The sequence below is a fragment of the Lates calcarifer genome, linkage group LG10, assembly GCF_001640805.2.
Source record: "Lates calcarifer isolate ASB-BC8 linkage group LG10, TLL_Latcal_v3, whole genome shotgun sequence".
Taxonomy (NCBI): Eukaryota; Metazoa; Chordata; class Actinopteri; family Centropomidae; genus Lates; species Lates calcarifer.
Window position 1 is genome coordinate 21,890,098 of NC_066842.1, and position 19,294 is coordinate 21,909,391.

The following is a 19,294-nucleotide window of genomic DNA, read 5'->3' on the forward strand; positions in this document are numbered from 1 at the left end:
TTTCCCTCCTTCATTGTTTCTCTCTTCTCTCCATCTTTGTCTCTAGAAATCCAGTTGATGAATGTTCCTTGTTTCTCTGCTTCCTCTGTCCTTCTTGCTCTTTCTCCTGGTCCCTCTTAACTTTTTTCTGTAATTCCTCCTTTTCCATTTGGTTACTTTTTTAAATTTTCTTTGGATGCCCCCCTCCCACCCCCCTCTAGCTCTCCACTCTGTTAGTTTTTAAGGTTTTGTGGTTCGTTTCTCTCCAGACTCTAATGAGCTCCAGGGGGAAAATTAGTGCTGGAATAACAAGCAAACATCAACACCGTCTCCTCTTTTCCTCCAGATCCCTCTTTCCTCATGCTCTTCTTCTCTCCCTCCTCTTCATCTGACTTCATTTCTTCTCTTTATGCCTTGCTTTCCCGTCTCTTGATTCTCCTTCCTGTCCTTCCTCTTTAATACATTTTCTCTCCAACTTCACTCTTCTCTGTCTGTTTGCTGTCCTCTTCTCCCTCTCCTCAAACCCATCTCAGTGGCACTTTCTTTTTTCTCCATTCCTTTTTTTTTTTAAAGCTCTGCTCTTTCTTTTGTCACAGTTTTTTCTAACTTCCCTTTTACTTGCCAGATACTTTATTGGCAAAAATATAAGACAACATTTCGACTCTAAATTATTTTGGAAAAACTGGAGTCAACTTACTTTCCAAGAGTAGCTTTCATCACTCTTTCTTTGTCTTTGTCAGTGTTTGTTTCATAGATGTCCAGTTTAACTGTTAAGTTACTAAAAGTTAATTCACTTCTTCCAGCCAATCAGAATCCAATTACTCATGTGTGGTGGTAATGCCTTCTAATGTAGGCTACATGGTCTTAACCCAAAAATGGCTGCATGTGGGGCACCAGGAACAAAAATGAGTGTTGAGCTCGACAATTGTTTGCTTTATCCCACTTATTGTGTCATAGCGGAAGAAAACCCACGCAGCACCAAGGAGCCTCTTGATGTCCCTACAAAAAGACAAGCCTTTGACATGATGTGACACTGGCCCACATGAGCTCAGAGTGTTCTACTACACACACACACAATACCATTATTACCATTACTGAGATAATGTGAAATAGAAATTATGTGTAATTGCATTTTTGTGAACTTGTTACCATTTCATCCACCATGTCACAAGCATTAAACAATGTCACCCTTTTCACAGTATACACCGTACATGCTACGCACCCATAAGGTCACCCTTTTTCTACCAACTGGGATCCAAACACCTTCATAGCTGACTGACAATGAATGGCTCCAGTTTCACTTTCATTAATACAGTTGTTATTGTGATGTGATGTGTAAAGATTTTATGTTGGTGCTATCAGGTGGAAGTTGGTCCCTTCTCAATTATCTACGTGTGCACAAGTTGTGAGAGATGACAAGCTGTGATTGGTTGGGGTCCAACATGGAATCTGCTTCAAGAATTTGTAGGTCTTGGAATTGATGACTATTCTACTGAACCTTGTGTGTACATGTCTGAGAAACATTTCTCTGACCAAAATGGATTTATTATATTGCATAATCTATTTAATTTTCTTGCAGGATTTCATTCTTAAATGACATTAATTAAAAGGTGCTTACTCTGTTTTATTTACAGTGTTTCTTATTTTCAGAAGGTTTTCATCCCAAAACAGATGCTACATAAAGAAGTGGGGGTTTTGATTATAGTACTGGCATTAGGAGTTTATTAGAATGTGTCTTTGTGTGTGGTTTTGGTGACATTTATGCACAACAAACAATGTAGGTGTGTGTATGATGGAATGTGTGTGTATGAGAGAGAGGGGATATATTTGTTTCTGTTGTGTGTGTACACTTCCCTCCCTCGCAGCAGTGGGTCTGTCCAGAGGCCTTGTCCTCCAGCAGTAATTTGATTGTGGCAGAGTGAGGGAGACATAATTGTCTGCAGCAGGTCACCGCATAGCAAATAAAGTGTGTGTGTGTGTGTGTGTGGTGTGTGTGTGTGCTGTTTGTACTCTCCCGTGTCCTCTCCCCCAGTGTCTGCTCTGCTACAGTGTTCTCCTCTCCTCCTCCTCATCTCGTATATTCTCTTCTTGTTTCCTTTCCTCCTCTCCTCTCCTCTGCTCTTCTCTCCTCTCAATGTCAAAAGAAAGCTGACAGTTGGGTTTGCAGCAGCATTATAGTTTCAGCTCTATGGAAATGTGCACCCACTCACTCACACATTCACACGTCCTGCTGCCATACACACTTTTGCCCTGGTGCCCTCTCACTCCGGCCAGATGGGCATGAAGGCAGATAGACATTCAACAAGAAAGACCAACAGAGAGCAAGTCAGACTGACATCTAGACAGGAAAAAAGAACAGACCAGCAATTTTTTTTTTTTTCCCCCAGTGACAGATAATCTTTGACCTCTACCCAAACTCACCCATTCTTCAGGTCACACACACTCACTCAAATGGAGTAACATCCATGCTAGCTTGCTCTCTGCCATTTTCAGATCATCTGACACCCACTCCCTACGGCTATCCCCTACATCTCAGCCCTTGTCACTCAAACAACACTCACAAACAAAAAGACAGATGAAAACATACAAGTTCAGAAAATTCTGAAAATACTTGCATGTTAAAGGCATGGAATATGGAAAATTCTAATTATAAAACAGTACAATACAGGAATACTTCACCTAGGTACATACTTATAAGATGATATGTACTCATGTTTCAGTACTTGTGTTTGCGAATCTAAGAGAAGAGGTTTGTTTCATATCAGGAATGCAAAGTGGAAACAACATGTACATAACAGTGACTCTTAAAGGAACAGTCCACTCTAAAGTAGCAACTACGTTTTAGAAATAGATTGGATTTCTACATGCTTTTTAGGGTATATCACAGGTTTGAGTTACATATGTAAGTGCAGAAAAACTAGAAATCTACGCAGCATTGGAATTATCTAGTGGAGGTGACAACACAACCATTAAATTACCTGACTTTAAGGTCAGGTCACTGAATGGTTTGGTGCGTATGGAAATGTGAATGTGAATCATACGCTGTGGCCTGTCCAGTTACCAGATTTCAACCCAAGTGAACACCATAGGAAATTCTGGTCTCACATGTTAGACAGCGCTCTCCACCACTATTATCAGAACACCAAATGAAGGAACATCTTTTGGAGAAACAGTTACAACCCTTCAGCAAAGTTCAAGAGATTTGTAGAATCAATGCCAAAGTGCACTGAAGCTGTTCTGGCAGGACATGGTGGCCCAATACCTTACTAAAGCCCCTTTTACACTAGACAAAAAAACTCAATAATAACCACTAACTAGGTTTGATCTGGCTTTTGTCTTCAATGGCAAAGGGGACAATCAACCTTCATTCCCAGAACAAATGACTCTGCAGTAAACACTGGTCATACAACTGGGTTGACATGTTCATTTTCACCCCCTTTTCTTGTGCAATGACCAGTGAGGGCCCCATTATCAACAAAAGTTATCATGGAGGCCATGACGACTTGTTACAACCATCAGTAACTTCTGCAACTCTTTGCCATTTCAGCCGCAAAGCACAATTGCCTCTGTTCAAGCAGTGGGTTGAAAATTGTTCAGTTAGCATTGAGCTTTAAGAGACTAAACTAGAAAATATTAAAAAGAAGTCACTGGCCTCCATGTTACTTTCTACTGTGTTCTAACCCTGTTTTTGTTACACCAGAAAAAACAAAACATAAAGTGAAACTTGTCCTCTAGCAATGGAAAAGGAGTCAGTCCCTGTTTTTAAGCAGGTTTACTCGTCTTTGAAAAACTTGCATACACACGCTAATTTTGGTGGAAAAGAGAGGTTAAAGAACAACAGCTGACCATAAGAACTAAAAGAACTAAAACCATTGGAATGTCTGTATTGCTTCATTCGGAGCAGCATTTTTCTTCAAACAAAATTGTTGCATATTATACAGTTGGTGGGAGACGAGATGGCAGCACTGACAGCTTTAACAAACACTCTACTGATTCAAAGCCCGGTGCATCCCGTCTCACAGATCCCGGCATGAAAAGATTAATTCTATGGATATTTCATGGCATTTTATATTCAGGTTAAAAAATTACTCCACTATGTTCAAAATGAATATATTGGCAGGCACTATATAATTCAGCAGAGAGAATGGAGAAATGTAACATGTAACACTCCTCAAGAGCTGTGTGGCTGTAGTGTCACGAGCAGAGCTTGACTGTGTTGATGTTGTGTTGTGTTTTGTTTGACTGTGTTGTTATGAGCTGAGGTGATGGGGGAACGCAGGAAGAGAGAGACCAGAACGCAGAGCTATAGATAGACAAAACACAGGGCAAAGAACAAAATATAATGAACACATTTGATTTCTCTATCTGTATTCCCAACACACCGTGCTGGTTAATCAGTGGCTGGCTATTAACATTTTTTGCAAAACACAGAAAAACAAAAGTGTAAATGATTTTCTGTTTACTGGAAACAGTCACTGTCAAATATATGAATCTGAGAAGGCTGTGGGAACTGTGTGTAATTATGACAACTTTGTGAGAGACATACCATCTCTCTGATTCATTTGATCCACCGATATGTCTCTTGCTAGAATCATAGGTTTCCCTTGTTAACAAGTGTTGTCTGTGTAACCAAAGCATAATGTACTGTAATACCTTCCATGCTGAAAGACCCTTTGTCTTCTAAAAACTACTAATACACAAAAGAGTAACATTGTTTCTGGTGGCACATTCTTCTATCAGTGGATGATAGACTAAGGATGTCATCATGTGACAGTTCTTAATGCTGGTATTGCAATACAGAGACAATCTGATGTTTATATATAATTAAAGATTGATTTAGTTTGAATCTGGCACATTGCTAAAATAGCTGTAGCCCTCTAAATTTGGCATATCTATTTTTTTATGAGCCTTAATCCAAAAACTTATCGAATGATCTCACAAATGATCTTTGGCTGAGTACAGACAGTGGCTAACAGAGAGCACACAAAACTGACAACAGCCAAGTTTAATGTTGATCTGTACGTTAATGTTATTTAGTGATTTGTTACAAGCTTATACTGTATCTCACTAACCTGGGTGTCAGATAAGAGTCAGCCACCGTGTGACTCATAATTTTGCACATGCAGTCAATGTAATATAAAGCAATGCTGCAACACAAGCAGGCTGAATTAGACAATACACATGTAGAGAAAAGAAAGGATCAGACATAGTTTGGCTTTATTTTATCCAAAACAAATCTTTTAAAACATGTCTAGATTTTCCCTCATGCTGATCCTTAGGATAAGCTCAGGACATCTCTTATGGAGCCTCACATCTTGTTTGGCTAGGACCTTTGGACTTTTCTTTTTCTCTTGCTGGAATCTTGATGGCCATGCTGTTGTAAATGAAAAGTGACCTGAGTGAGTCTGCTGCTTCATGTTTGACTGTTGTAGCTGTCTTTCAGTCAAATCCAGACCATCTGTATCACAAAGATTTGTTTTGTCAAGTGGGTGATCTCTGTGTTGCCCTGTTCTTCATCTCTCTACAAGCTAGATTACAAATTTATTTTGAATTGCCTTTCCCTTAACAGTTTGTTGGGGTTTTACAGTTTTGTAGGCAACATAATCAATAACCAACTGACAACGGCTCTCACTGAAGATCTGGCAGAAACCTCAAATGAAGAACTGACCAGATATGAGGAAGATGCAGAGGAAGGAGATCAAAACGAGAGGGTGGGAGGGGTGCATGTGTATGAGTAAGAATGAAACAGTGTGTGTGTGACAGGGTTCTAACCTGAGTGTAAGAGCTCTTAGTTGTTTAGTCTGTGACCAACAGCATCAGTAAGCATGGTGATTGGTGCAAAAAGAAACATTTTCTATTCAAAATTCTGTGCCATAGCTCAACACAGCCCATGTAAAAACAGTGTGAGCAAGCAGCCCTGAAAATTTTAGCAGCTGCATACAAGCTGCTGACATAAACAGACACATCCAATCCTAATCTGCTGCTGGAGATAAAATGGTAAGTATGCTTTGGTAAACACTTAAATAAACAATTAAATATAGATTATAGTATTCTCACGATCACAATACAAAGATAAAATAATTACAAAGATTTAAAGGGTATTTGTGAAGACTGGTAAATTAGTAAATTGGGAAATGTAACCTATAAAACCCCAAACCCATTTTGCCTAGTTGGCTGCAGTGTGGAATTAAGGTTTGTGATGAAGGTGCAGGTGAGCAAAACTATTTCATCATTATCAACATCATTATCATCTGTTAAAAATAAAAAAGACAAGTGACCATTTTTGAAATAACCTTTGACACATTGTTTGGAAAAAACTTATGAACACTTCCAGAGTTGCCATTTGGCATGAATTTTAGCAGTTAACCTGATGGTCTTTATTTCTGTGTGTGCTGTGTTTATTTTGGCTTCATAACAGGAAATGAACAGGTGAAACAGATTTTGTTAATGATGGCTTAGTTTCATTAAATGTTTTCTGTAAGCCATGACGACGAGCCAGCATGCACAGTACCAGGACTCATCTAAATGTAATGTGCTTATTATTTACGTTATTGATTACAACTGTGTTTTCCTAGCTGTGACATGTCTGCTGTGATAAAGGTCTGCTGCTGGAGTCTGGGTTTATCACCTTTACTGTGTCTTTCCTCTGTGGTGAAGACCTTAAGAGAAAAGGCATGTACCTTCATGTGATGTTTCTGCAGTGGGACGAATGACACATACAATACAGTGTATACATACAGTATCTTTATTGATCTATTATCTGCTGGTAACAGATATTACTCCAAATGGCCATTCTTTTCATGAACAGTTTACATTGTTTCAACTGAATCGCAAGGAAGAGTACAACTGCTACTGCTCTGAATGGAAAAATCCAAAAACCCTTGTTATTACTGACACCTGTGGCTGTTAAGTGAATTGCCACCTGTGTCCTGTTTCTTGCGCTTGCATGCATACCCGCACTCCATAAATGGGCAGGGGCAAGCATCCATAAAGTTCTTCTTTACCAGCACTTACTGTGTGCTTGCAGGGGGTGCACAAGTCACAGTCAGACCATGGTGATACCATTACAGAGCAAACAAGCAACAGTTAGCCAGGTAGCTGTAACTTACCAGTTTGTCTATGTTAGGCAAGTTAATGTTAGAATGCATTAGCCAGCTTTAGCTACAATATCACAATACATTTCAGTAATGTTAGCTCACTTGTCCAATAGGAGAGCCACCTCGGGGTCAGTTTTGATGCCCAAAGTTTGGCCAAAAGTTTTCTGTTTTTTGTTTGTGTTGCAGGGCGGTACGGTGGTGCAGTGGTTAGCACTGTTGCCTCACAGAACCGGGGCTTGAACCCAGAAGTTTGCATGTTCTCCCTGTGCCTGTGTGGGTTCTCTCCAATTGGAGAGACTCAAAATTGATGGATGGATGGTACCCCGCACACCCTGGACAGATCGCCCATGTCAGCTGGGATAAGCTCCAGCCCCCCTGTGACCCCTTCATGGATAAGCGGTATTGATAATGAATGAATGTTTGTGTTGCACTGGAGTCTGTGTGATGCAGTGCTGGAGGGCAGTTGTTTCAAAATGGTGGCAGACTCCATTCAGCTAAAAATAGTACACTATGGACCGAGCATGCTGAAAACTCGACCTGAGTTTGTTATTTAGTCTATAGGGTGTTATAGCCAATGGAGAAACTTGGAGAATGGCGTCACCAGTGGCGTCACACAAGCTTAACTTGAAACACACAATAATTAGACATAGGTACACAAAACAACACATGAAAGCAACTCCTGAACCATTGTTTATGTCCAGATCAGTCATATTGCTGTTGATGTTGTTGACAGGAGATAAATTCCGATACAGGAGAAGCAGCTTCTGTAGAAGGCTGCAGAAACAGCCTGGTACTCTAATAAGCATCATCCCATTAAACTTCTGTTCTTCCCTCCTGCTTCCTGGGCTCTCTGGTCACCTGGGCTTTGATTCAATACAGCCAAATTCACAATATACTGTAGTTGCCCTCATTTACTTATCTGTCTTCATGTTGACAGACAACAGAACAAGGGAGAAAGAGCCTAGTATTTTAGATTCAAATGTCAAGTGTCATTCTGTCCCTGTCTGTGGACAGCTATACTGTGTTTTAATGCAGCTGGTTTGACAGTATATATTTTTTCTGTTTTTTTTCTGTTTCAGATGTCAGAATAGTAATACATAGAAATAGATTTGTTCTCAGCATACTTTTGCTAACCAGAGGTAGTTGCTGGTTGTAATGAAATCTGTAGGTGATTTTATGATTGAGACATTGTCTGACAAAGTCAACATTAACACAGTTTTTATGACAGCTGCTGTGTGATCTATCACATTTAAAACGAGAGTTCACTGAGAAGGTGTCCTCCTTCTGTGGGCTACATTGTGCAATATTTATGTGACTTGTGGTATCGCACTAAGCGTGTTTAATAATACATATTTGATGAGTGTCTGAAACCTGGTGTAAAAGATGATTCATGTAGTGCTGTCCCTGTGTGAAATGAAATACAGTGAGACAATTCCCAGGTTGCTTTGGGTGTCCTCTATGGATCCATACAGACGGACACCTGGTGGCAGAAAAGAGAGCAGCAGGTTGGATTTTAGTAGTCTGGAATGGAGTCGAAGGATACCGCCTACTTGGTGCAACAATCCCGCAGGGGCACAGCGACCACACAGCAATGGAATGAAAGTGACACTTTTAAGTCCTGGAACCTTATGCTGGCAAGAGATAATTTCTCCTGTGCAAGTTTTTTTTTTTTTAAATATTAAATGAATTAATACAGATTTTGTAGTTATTCCATTCCAGCTCTGCAGGGAACCACTCTGTGGGGAAAGAAAAGGAGGGAAAATTGTACTGAATAGACTATGATTTTAAAATATACCAAGCTGATTTATCTTAGTGGGTCTGCTGAAGTTTCAAATGTGCCTCAGCTGAACTTTGTGGTGTTTATTGCCCAGAATGAGAGCTGCGCATTTTGCTCTCCATTTCACATTCAGTCAGACTAGTCTAGTTCTTGACATTTAGGCCCACCCAAAGCAGGTATCTTAACATTTTAGAATAATATTCTGAGGCCAAATCTAGTTACCTGGAATGTAAACAAAATTTATAATAAATAAAGTTCTTATATGAACTAAAACAAAGGAGACTCTTGGTCCTTGATTGAAATACATGATGTCTTCAAGGTTTTGAAAAGGAGACACATGTTCGGTACAAATGTCTTGAGACTGAGACTGGACTTGAACACTATCATTGTGGAGAAAAGAGAGCTAAAAGAGAGAAAAGCTACGGCAGGGGCAGTTGGACGATGAGAGGACTAGAGAGGAAATGAGAGCAGAGTTGAGAAGAAGAGTGGAGTGTAGAGGGGAGAAGCAGAGGGCTGCAGTGAGAGGCTCTCACACCAGACTAATGTGTTTTGTGGCATCCAGCAGGTGTGTTGCTTGGACGGATGCCCGGACTGGTCAGCTGAGTCTGGGAGAGAGACAATAACACAAGCCCCATACACATATTAACGCTGATGGTCACTGACTTATGTTTCCATCCACAATAAGGTAATGTTAAGGAGAGATTATGTCTATATACACAATGTTCTGTCAATAATAGAGAATTTGTCATATTTCTTAGTTGTGGTGATATACTATGTCCTGTATTTCTCTTTTAATACTCTCAAAACTCACATATGTCTTACTAGGAACATATTAACAGTTGTAGTATAGTTAAATCATTTTGGGCAACCAGTGCTCCCATATTAAAAAAAAAAAAAAAAATCTGTCTGCATAGACAATGCTAAGTGACTGGCAGGTGACGTAGTAGATAAGCTACTGTGTCTTAAAAAATCCAGTCACAGAGCTTAATAGTGTCCCTAATGGCCAACTAAAGGCAAAGGTTATACTTTCTAAAAACTTGATGAAATTCACAGTTGAATTCATTTAAGTCAAGTTGACGTTTGAGACTTTGGACAGTGTCTGATGTATCTGCTCCTTTGATTGGTCACTTTAAATACTGACCGTGACCATTGATTGGCTGTTTGGTTTGATTACTGACACTGGTAACTGTAAATGACATGGATCATGTGTGCCACTGCTGTCAACACAAACAACCTCTATTATGTTTTGGTTACACACAGTTTGCTTGTGTTAAGGGCATTGTAGAGGTGAATGTTCCTTACTTTACCTCTACATCTTCCTCTTTTTGATTTTGTTGCCAAAAAGGGGGTCAGAGGGTAAGTGACAGGCCAGAGAATGTTATTTGCTCAGTTTTTGAGACTAATTTTGAGATTAATTCAAAATTACTTTCATTGGACACAGAATGTGACACATTGTGACACAGAATGTCACCATAGAATGTGGTACACAGTTGTCCTGATACATAAGCACACACCCCCACTAGATAAAGGGCACACTCCATTCTGCATTCACACTGAATGTTGGTATTGGTGCATAAATGGTAAATTCTTAGGAGTACTGGTCAGGAGGACTCATGTTTCAATGCTGAGGGGCACTGAAAATTCAGTGGGAAATTTATGGGATCCAGCAGCTCATCCCACTTTTCAACTCCATTGCCTGTTCTCTGCCTATAAATCTATCAAGTGTGCTGTACTACAGTGACTAGGCAACCCACATCCTTTCCTAAATGCAGTCCACACAGACTACAATCATGATATTAAAAAAAGTTATTGTTATACAGTAAGTGTCTGATTTATTTTTTTGGCTCTGTTGCTGAGACGGGTGAAAAAGAGAAATAAGAAGTAAAGGGAGACATGGGAGCAGGAAGAATAGAGAAGTAGAAAGAAAGAGATGCCTATTGTCATGCCCACTGGTAAAGCCATTCTCTCTTGCACAGATTCGGCCCTGAAAGATCAGCGGCAGGAGGGCGAGCTTGGCAGCGTGTTAGTCTGTGTATGTATATCTGTGTGTTTGAAGCAATCGAGGGGAAAGAGAAATGAGCAGAGGGGAGACAGTCAGATTAAGATGGAGGCAGTGTTGAGGAGAGGAACAGAGAGAGAAAAAGGAGAGAGAAGACGAAGAGGTGAGACATTTAACAGAATGGAGAAACGGAGTGAGAGAAGAGAGGTAGAGACGCCATATGGCATCACTTCAGGAGAGGAGGGCTAAGATGACTGATCGAGGAAGAGGTGACTTAGTGTGCACTTGGTCCAGTGGGTGACCAGTGCAACACACAGAATCCACTCAGGGCTGGATGAGTTCTTTCATATCCAAAATAAATAAGAGAAAAATATTCAGTATAAAAGACATTTTACGCAGTTTAATCCAGAAGCTGACACTGAGGAGGAGTGATCATTATTCTATTCTACCCACTCCATCTTTTTCTTGTTTTATCTCTCTCAACTCTGCTTTGTGTTTCCCTGCTCATATCATTTTCTTAAATTGCAGCATCTTCTCTCTCCTTTTATCCTTATCCTTTTCCACATTTTGTTCTTTTCTACATTTAAAGGGATACACCAATCCCATGGCCAGTAAGCTCTTTAAGTTTACCATTTATTGAAGACATTAGTTGCAACCCTTTTCTCACTTTGTGTTGTAGTTTTGGACACACACAGATGGGAATCTTCTTACTGCGAAATAAGTTGTGCAAAGATTCTGTCTAACAAAATAGATACTTTTCCTTTTATAAGAATGCTTATAGTAGTATGAATCACACAAACATAAAAAGAGGAAAACACAGACACTTATTTGGCTGTTGAATAAATTATTTTAATTGTGTGCAGACACAGAAGACTTAAGTCTACTTTTAGGAGTGACAAGCTTTGCAATAAGTTCTCTAAATTAAACAAATGTTTTCTGATCTGATGGCCATATGTCCTGACCTGACCTTTACTTGTGCCATGATTACTGCAGCTTTGTCATGTGATTGTAAAGATGGTGTCATTTTGGGACATTTGCTAAAACTATTATTATTGTTATTTTTCTTTGGAGAACAGTCTCAATCCACAACCTGATCTTTGTCTTACTTTACAGGTTTTTGATAAAGGTCAAGACATGCATAATTGGTGGCTCTATTGCCAAACAACATCATTGATTATTCATCATGGGCTTTTTTTTCACATCCAATGTCAGCTCTTTAAGAAAAGGTCTTGCTGTCTAAACTGAAAATAAACATAACAGTTGTTTTTATGGTCTTTTCTTTGCCATTATTTTTCCTCTTCCATGTTCCCAACCAGGTTGCAGCATATGAAGAAACTGTTAATGTGTGTGGTTTGTCATTGGTTTATTTAGTTATAATGTACTTTCCAAGCACAAAATATGCTCTTTATCAGATTCCTCTACTGATAACGAGATCACCATGTCTAATGAAACTTATAAAAGCTTAGTAGAATGACAGTTACCAAGAACAGAACAAAAGGGGACTTCAAGGTCAGAAACATGAATGTCTGAAGGTGAACTGAATACCACTTTCAAAGATGGCACCTAATTTATTGCTATGAAAGTTACTCACTGAGCACGTACACCCCATAAGTCCCTTCCTCATTCTTCTGCATTTTGGGGCACATAGAGAATGCTCACTAGAGTCTTTCTTCAGTGGTTTACAGGATGCATGTTCAGGGCTTGCTGATGGCTCCCCGCACAAATGAACTTGCCAAATGTTATTGGAACGAATGGATCAAATTCTGATAATACAAAAAGATACTTCAGAGTGTCCCTGACACAGAGAAGTTTATCACTTTTTGTTAACAAAAGAAATAGTCACAGTATTGAGTATTGAGAGGTGAAACCTGTTTTTGACAGGAGTAAGATGGTAAACGACATATAAATCAGTCATTGTATGAACTGCCAAACATGTCAGATATATGGGAAATGATTCACAGGTCTTCTAGCCCAGCTAGCATCAACCCTGCTAGTGGCAGGAACTGCTCTAGGAACAACAATGCCAGTCTATCTGCTGGTCAGTCCACCAACTTGGTCCAGATGAAAATATCATTGTGATGCAACTTGGTACAGACACCCATGTTTTCCAGAGCATGAATCCTTGGCTGATCCCCTGACATCTCCTCTAGCTCCAGCATCAGGTCAAAGTTAAGGCTATTTTCCCCACTAACATCTCTGCCAAAAATAATACTGTACAACTGTTGCTATTAATAGCTAGGAGAAAATGTATTGTGGTGACAACAGGGGGTCCAAATACCTCTAATTGTCAATCTGCATTGCTGGGACTTCGGTCGGTGTCAGAGGGGCTGTTATTACAGAAGCTGGAGAAAAGGACATGGACCATGTTGATGTGTGGCCAAATCATCTCAATACCACATGTTCTTTTTGTGTTGAGTAATAAAGGTTGAACATTTGAGCATAGAGCCCTAAATCTAATTAAACAAGGAAATAAATAGGAAATATTCTTGTTTGCCAAATCCAATATCAATTTAATGTTTTTGGAGTTGAAGGGTCAGGTGTATTTTCCATTTTTAAACATTGCTAAACAGTGCTAAACCACACTAAAAGATTTCCAGAAATACTGAAATGCACAAACGTATTACCAGTTTAGTTACTTGACTCTGGTTAATATGCCAAAAAAGTGTATTATGTTTCCAAAATAGTTGAAGTGCATTTTGCAAATCCCACGAAACAAATGAACTTGACACAAGAGGAGGACAACTGTGTCAACAAATGATGCACTGATGACAGGCAGCATCCTGCTGTCTGAGCCACTAAGATCAGCTTCATACACTGAGCATTCAAAATTACTGCTGCTGCTGTGTGTGTGTGTGTGTGTGTGCGTGTGTGTGTGTGTATCCAGTTGGTATTTTGAAATTTCCTCCCATAACTGCTGATCCATGAATAGCCCAGCTAGCTGCTTCACCACATGTCCTGTCATTGAGTGCCTAATTGGCAAAAAACATACACACTGTTGCTGTACACACACAGAGAGATGAATAAGTATGTCTGCGCACGTGTGTGTGCATGTGCACTCACAGACACACACTTATTTTGATATACAGTTTTTGTTGCACAGCCACACACACACACACACACACACACACACACACACACAAACAGAAACAAATAAGCACACACATACACACACTGCGATCCAGCAAAGAGAGAAGAAAACACAATTAGAGAAGAAAAATGTCAGGTCTACTTCACAGTGTGCAGACTTTTCAAGTGGCCCCCCCAACCCTTGCTGTGCTGGGAATGGGAATTAACAGGGCCGGTAAACAAGGAATGTGTTCCTGGGAGAGTTGCCCTCCGGTCACTGCGCCTCCAAATGAAGATGCTTTTAATCTGAAATATTCTTGACACTTATGGAAAACTGCACCTATACAGTTGAAAGTAAATGATAAGGCGTGACTGGTCTATTTGAAGAAACCCATTTGATCGCTTTGTAATCAAGGTCTTTTAAACTGAAAGGAAGTGCAATGACAGATAAATTACAGGCCTTTTTTTTTTTTTTTTTTTGAAAGATGCATCTTGATTTGATATTTTCTAAAATGGTAGTGTTTTATCTCCTTCAATTAGTGTGATGAATTGAAGCAGAAAGAAAACCTGTGCAAACAAATGTATCAGCAAAATGACTATGTTGCCTGTTTTCTAGTACTGGATGTCCTGTGATCCTTCTTGTGTGGTTTGTCAGTTGTAACACACTGTTTAAGTCTGTTTAGCTTTCATTAAACTGGTTAGGATAATTTGGTGATAATGAGGCACACCTCTCTTGTTTCTACAGTTCAAACACTCTTCCGAATCATTGGCAAATAAAAATAAATACCCTGCACGCCAAGGAAGTCATTGTGTCTCAACAGCACCCATTTTATGCTGAGCTAGTTCTCTCTCTCTCTCTCTCCTCTCTCTCTCTCAGTGACTGACTATCATAGCCAATTTTACAGTAAATTACTCCCTAAACAAGCTCGATAGAGACAAGCCCAGCAGTCTGGCACCCGGCGCTCGCGTGTAAACATGATTATATCGAGGAAGTGGCTTCACATTTTCGAGCACACAGTGACAGCCAATTAGGGCCTACGTTAGTGTGGCTAATTCTTCAAATGCAGTATGGTGAGGAACGACAGACTGGGATGGAGGGAGGGCAGAGCTGGGACAGTAACAAGAAAAAGAAGAGGGGATTGATAGAAAGAGAGAGGAGCAATTAAGAAGAATTAAAAACAAGTGAAACACCACAGATTGGGTTGTAATTACTGTGTGAGACACCATATAAGTGCTGTTCATTTTGACTAACAGGGCTATTTGTGAATGGGTGTGTGTGCATGAACACTGTGAAATTCAATTATACCTGCCATTAGAGTCTATTGGTTGTCTATAGAGGAAAGAAGAAGAGAGATAAAGAAAAGCAAATTAATTTTTCTGCTGACATTAGGCGGAGAGGCTTGTGACATCACACTGTCGGCATTTGCGAAGTTGCCTGCTAGTACATCTGCTGAGAACAATTACACACAATCCCATCCATGTGACAGTTCTGAGTCGGAAATGCACCTATAATTTTCGCAGGTTGGATCTTTCTGCTGTACCAGCCAGCCATCAAGGATGCCAAAGGGCTATTGGTATAATAATTGGAGAAGCTCAATTAGTTTGTCTTCTCCCCCCTTTTCCCTCTGTCTCCATAAACAAAAAGCACATTACACATCGATCCCCGGGAGTTGCTGGGGTAACAAGGCGGTGGCGGGAGCTTTAATGAACTGTCTTGTGCCAGCAGCTTGAAAACACTCCTCCTCTGACTCTGATAATTAAGTTAGTTCAAATCAGATTGAGTGAGGGGAGTGTGGTTTTTACAGCCATTTTCACCGGCCATTTAATTTAGTTGCTCCCTGGTAAGATCCAGCCTTGGGGGCGGGGGGGTTGCCCAGAGGGGACGTGGCTTATACCTTTCAGGGTGATGATACCAGGGTTTCCCCCTCTCACTGATGCTTATCTTACTTTAACCTCCCAGGCTTTCACCGAGTGGGTTTCTCCAGGAAACGGTAATTAGCACACAATAACTCTCTTTTTCCATAGCAATTGATGATACAGCACAAAGTCCAAATCACATTAGGATTAGGGCTACATATGGCTACATTTCTGGATGGGTCACAAAGAATTCAGCTCATTTCCTCTTAATACAGTATCTGACATGGTAGGAGTGTTAAACAGGTGGCCAGGAGAAGGAGGTTAGCATCTTGTTAGTATAAAATATGTTCTTCCAAAATCAGACTTGAGGGAAACTGTTCAGAGGCTTATTTTTTACATCTTGCCTATTGGGGTTTGAGGACTTCTTAAGCCTTTTCAAAGAGCTTGCCGTCACTGTCTTGCAGCCTGCAGTCAGGAACTTGAACCTACACAGGATTGATGATTACAATCCTTAAAATGTAACTCCTCCATCGAAAAGTTTAAGGCTAGATATTATTATTAAAACTGTAAAGCTACATGTCCATCGCCTAACTCTGGGTGTTTCTCTCCCTCCCTCCCTCCTGCTTGTCCTTTGTGTCTTTCTCCCTCCCAGTGCAGCTGTTTTTAATCTTGTCGAAGCATGCTGCACTACACTTATGTGTGTAATTCTCATAATTCCCATGTTAAACGGAACATAATCACACCAGCACTGAAAGGTAATTCTGTTCGACCTCAGAAAATGAAAGGAAAGGGGGGAAAAAATGACCCTGCGTAGGTTATTGCTTTTCGTTGAGCGTGCGTCAACAACTCTTGAATTTAATGCATTCCCGCAGCGGTGTGCGGCTCACTGGCCCTCAGGGGAAATAACAGCGTGCAGCCATTAGGGGATTATGGACGAGTAAAGGAAGAAAAGGTGTGAGACATATACACTGTAATACTGTACTGCATGAGTGGATGATGGCGCATGTGGGCCCTGAGGCATTATCGACGCACTGGCTGACTCTACTCATGATTTATCAAACCGTAACATGACAGGGCCAATCTATGTTAAAATATGAACAAAATATTCTGTTTCTATTGACAAGCATTGGACAAATTTTTAGGTAAATGGGAATTAAACCCCCAAAAGAAAGCTTTATAGAATAAACTTGAAAGTGACATTCCCAAAAGAAAACATTCTGACATAAATGTTGCTGTGTGTTGGGATTGAATCAAACAGTTGTTCTACTGGCAACCGAACATGGCAGTCATTACAGTGGTTCGGAACACTGCATATCATATCAATGCCTTCTCTAGCTCAACCCCAGATTACTATTCTTGATTCAGAAAAATTTGGAACTTGTCTACTTGTCCCAAATTGCAAACACTGAATTCTGGCCAGATTTGTCACAGGAATACATATAGATCCCTCTAAAATTATATAAACCTCATGTCATACCTAGAAATTTTCTTTGAATACATTTTTTTGAATTAGCTAACATGCACAGTGTGCATCAAAATGCAATCAAGAGTTAAGATTAATGAGTGATCCTCATCAGTAATGTCATCTACAACTGTCAACGGTTCACCACATTCAGCTGATTAAACACCTATAGCACTGAACGGGAGGAGAAATTATATGTGCATTCCATCTGTTGACTCTCATTTAAGGGAGGCCTTGCATATTCCCAAAGTGTAATGCAAGTACACTTGGAACAAATAGTGTGGGTACCTTAAAAGTGTTTTCGTATAAAATTCCCTCTTTGTGCTTCAACAGACTGTGTTTGCTTGCTTGTACTACAATTCACAACAGATAACACAAAGAGAGAATTTGCACTAAATAGATCTTATATTGGAAGATCACTTAATTTGTTTCAGATTGTTGAAGCTTCATATTAACTTCAACACATTTTTACACAAAATGACAAGATCTCTTAACAATACAGTGACCAAAAAAACTTTTCATCATTTAACTTTAAGACAGAGTTAATAAAATGTGAACCTAACCTTTAAAGCTGCATCAATTTCAATTCAATTTAATTTCTTTTTTTTTTTATTAATATAGCACTACATCACAACAAAAGTCATCTCAAGGCACATTTCATATAGAGCAGGTCTAGACCATACTCTTTGAAATAGGTATTTACAGAGAGAGACCCAACAGTTCCCACCATGAGCAAGCACTAGGTGACAGTGGCAAGGAAAAACTTCCTTTTAAAGAAACCTCGAGCAGAACCGGACTCAGGGTGGGCGGCCATCTGCCTCGACCGGTTGGGGGTTGGGTTAAAAAGGGGGGGGGGGTAGACAATAGTGAGAGAAGAACATAGCATAACACGGGTTCCATATAAAATGTAAGGTGGTGCCAATAATACAGTTGTAGTAATGATAATAGTAATAATTAAAGTATTAACTGCTAATGAAGCACTAAAACTAATAGCAGTATAAGTAATTTATATTTATAATAATAGCAGCAGGTGTTGAGTGGAGTTGTACGAGCAGCAGGAGATTTGTCATCACATCAATTAATATGTTCACATTAACAATGAGTAAGTTTACTGTGTTATGTGAAACTGATCCATCATTGTGTTTTGTGTCACTATTTTAGTTTTATGGCAAGCATTCGTACTACTTGGTCCAGTCTTAACACTCAACTCCATTTTCAATAGTCAGTTGTTATAGCTAATAGGCAGCTGTTTGCTAACATACCTGCTCACCAACTCTGTCCTAAAGTGGACAGAAAAAAAAATCTGTTCTGTAATCCTGTAATCTTAAAGCAGACTATAGCTGTATGGTGGTACTGTGGTCCACATTTGAAGGTGCTATATGCAAGTGTATCCACTATGTCTCCAGTGTTAGCATTAACAGGTGTTTGTTTACCACTATAGAAGAAACATTCAGCATCAGTCATTCCTTTACTCACCAATAGCTGTCTCCTGCTTAGTCATTCTGTTCATTCTGTCATTCAACCTCTTGCCCAGATCTTTCCATGTTGTAACAGGATAACACTTGCAACCAGGTCACACGTTCACAGCCAACTCCAAATGTTGTGCATAAATAAATGAATCATTTTTTCTGAAATTAGAGACCTGAGTAACTTTAATCTGGACTCACTTTGTCAGTGGAGTTCATAGAAATTAAATTAACAGATTTTTTTTTTTTCATGCAGAATAAGCAAGATAACAGATTCAACACAAATGTTTGTGTATACATGAGTTCTTGTGTGCAATGCATGTGTGCACAATGTGTTTATTTCACATACTGTATTATTGAACTTATGCATATTACAGTAATGCAGACTGTATATATCATCTGTATATAAACCACTCTGTGAGTGTGCTTGTATTTGTGTGTCTGTACTACAATTTGTTTTTGATGCTAAAGCACTTTGATAATTGGTAGAGATAAGCAATACTTAACATCTCCTAAATATTCACTCATGCACACATACACCCCCACCATTACAATAACACGCAGCATTAGAATATTAGGTTTACAGCCCAG